The sequence below is a fragment of the Coregonus clupeaformis genome, unplaced genomic scaffold (assembly GCF_020615455.1).
Source record: "Coregonus clupeaformis isolate EN_2021a unplaced genomic scaffold, ASM2061545v1 scaf0786, whole genome shotgun sequence".
NCBI classification, from domain to species: domain Eukaryota; kingdom Metazoa; phylum Chordata; class Actinopteri; order Salmoniformes; family Salmonidae; genus Coregonus; species Coregonus clupeaformis.
The window spans coordinates 5001-7500 of record NW_025534241.1 but is presented as its reverse complement, the minus strand read 5'-3'; the positions used below and the strand labels follow the sequence as shown (position 1 = coordinate 7500).

The window sequence follows — 2500 nt, the reverse complement described above, 5'->3', positions numbered from 1 at the left end:
TACAAGCCACAGCGTCTCGCACCCACTGTGAAATTTGGTGGAGGATTGGTGATGATCTGGGGGTGCTTCAGCAAAGGCTGGAATCGGGCAGATTTGTCTTTGTGAAGGACGCATGAATCAAGCCACGTACAAGGTTGTCCTGGAAGAAAATGTGCTTCCTTTCGCTCTGACATTGTTCCCCAACTCTGAGGATTGGTTTTTCCAGCAGGACAATGCGCCATGCCACACAGCCAAGTCAATCAAGGTGTGGATGGAGGACCACCAGATCAAGACCCTGTCATGGCCAGCCCAATCTCCAGACCTGAACCCCATTGAAAACTTCTGGAATGTGATCAAGAGGAAGATGGATGGTCACAAGCCATCAAACAAAGCCGAGCTGCTTGAATTTCTGCGCCAGGAGTGGCATAAAGTCACCCAACGTCAATGTGAAAGACTGGTGGAGAGCATGCCAAGACGCATGAAAGCTGTGATTGAAAATCAGGGTTATTCCACCAAATATTGATTTCTGAACTCGTCCTAAGTTAAAACATTAGTATTGGGTTGTTTTAAAAATGAACATGATCTTATTTTCTTTGCATTATTCGAGGTCTGACAACACTGCATCTTTTTTGTTATTTTTGACCAGTTGTCATTTTCTGCAAATAAATGCTCTAAATGACAATATTAATATTTTGAATTTGGGAGAAATGTTGTCAGTAGTTTATAGAATGAAACAAAAATGTTAATTTTACCCAAACACATACCTATAAATAGTAAAACCAGAGAAACGGACAATTATGCAGTGGTCTCTTAATTATTTCCAGAGGTGTATATATTTGCGAAAAAAACTAAAACATATGGGGATTAGAAGTGATGCAGACAATTACATTGATGGAAGTTACAATCTATCTGCAATATTAAAGCTAGATTTACCCTGTAAATTTAAAAAAAAAAATTATAAAAAATAAACAAAATAAACAAAAAACATACAATCAACATACACCTTGGTTTATATTTGACTGAGATGTAAACTTGGTGTTTAACCGAATGAACCCTTGAAACCATTGACTGGCTGAGTTACTTACATCTTCTTAAGCTGAGGAAGCCTCTTAAAGAACCCTGTCGCCTCCAGCACTGTAAACTCATTGTTGTTCAGACGACTAGAGAGACACAGAGGGAGGGGGCAAAGGGAGGAGAGAGAGGTAGGGAAGAAGGAAGAGAGGGAGGGGGAGACAGAGAGAGAGAGGTAGGGAAGAAGGAAGAGAGGGAGGGAGACAGAGAGAGGTAGGGAAGAAGGAAGAGAGGGAGGGAGACAGAGAGAGAGGTAGGGAAGAAGGAAGAGGGGAGGGAGACAGAGAGAGAGGTAGGGAAGAAGGAAGAGGAGGGAGACAGAGAGAGAGGTAGGGAAGAAGGAAGAGAGGGGGGGACAGGGAGGGGGTGGGAGAGAAGGAAGAAGGAGAGGGAGGGGACAGAGAGAGGGGGGAGAGAGGAGGAGAAGGAAGAGAGGGAGGGAGACAGAGAGAGAGAGGTAGGGAAGAAGGAAGAGAGGGAGGGAGACAGAGAGAGAGAGGGAGGGAAGAAGGAAGAGAGGGAGGGAGACAGAGAGAGAGGTAGGGGAGAGGACGAGAGGGGAGGGAGACAGAGAGAGAGGTAGGAAGAAGGAAGAGAGGGAGGGAGACAGAGAGAGAGCGAGGGAGAGGGAAACGAGAGGGAGGAGACAGAGAGAGAGGTAGGGAAGAAGGAAGAGAGGGAGGGAGACAGAGAGAGAGGTAGGGGGAGAGGGAGGAAAGGAAGGAGAGAGAGAGGTAGGGAAGAAGGGAAGAGAGGGAGGGAGACATAGAGAGAGCGAGGGGAGAGGGAGGGGAGAGGAGGGGAGGAAAGGGAGGAGAGAGAGAGGTAGGGAAGAAGGAAGAGAGGAGGACAGAGAGAGAGGTAGGAAAGAAGGAAGAGAGGGAGGGAGACGAGAGAGAGGTAGGGAAGAAGAAGAAAGGGAGGGAGACAGAGAGAGAGGTAGAGGAGAGGGAGGGAGACAGAGAGAGAGCGAGGGGAGAGGAACGAGAGAGAGGGGAGAGGAGAGGAGTGAATGAAGAACACAGAGATGACTAGTTGTACTCTCAGTCTGTCAGTCTGTCAGTCTGTCAGTCTGTCCAGTCTCTCCAGTCTGTCGTCGGTTGGTCTGTCAGTCTGTCGGTCTCTCCAGTCTGTCAGTCTCTCAGTATGTCAGTCTCTCAGTCTGTCAGTTTCTCAGTCTCTCAGTCTGTCGGTCTCTCAGTCTGTCAGTCTCTGTCTGTCGTCTCTTCATCTTTTCGTCGGGTCTCTCTCAGTCTGTCGGTCTCTCAGTCTGTCAGTCTCTCAATCTGTCAGTCTCTCAGTCTGTCAGTCTCTCGTTCTCTCGTCTCTCAGTCCCTCGGTCTGTCGGGTCTCTCTGTCTGTCAGTCTGTCAGTCTCTCAGTATGTCGGTCTCTCAGTCTGTCGTCTCTCCAGTCTCTCAGTCTGTCGGTCTCTCATTCTCTCAGTCTCT

The 2500-nt window shown here is 47.9% G+C and overlaps 1 pseudogene; it reads right to left on the bottom strand.

Annotated features, from left to right (window-relative positions):
* The window catches only part of LOC123485663, a 60242-nt pseudogene that overhangs the window by 53067 nt on the left and 4675 nt on the right, over positions 1-2500 (bottom strand).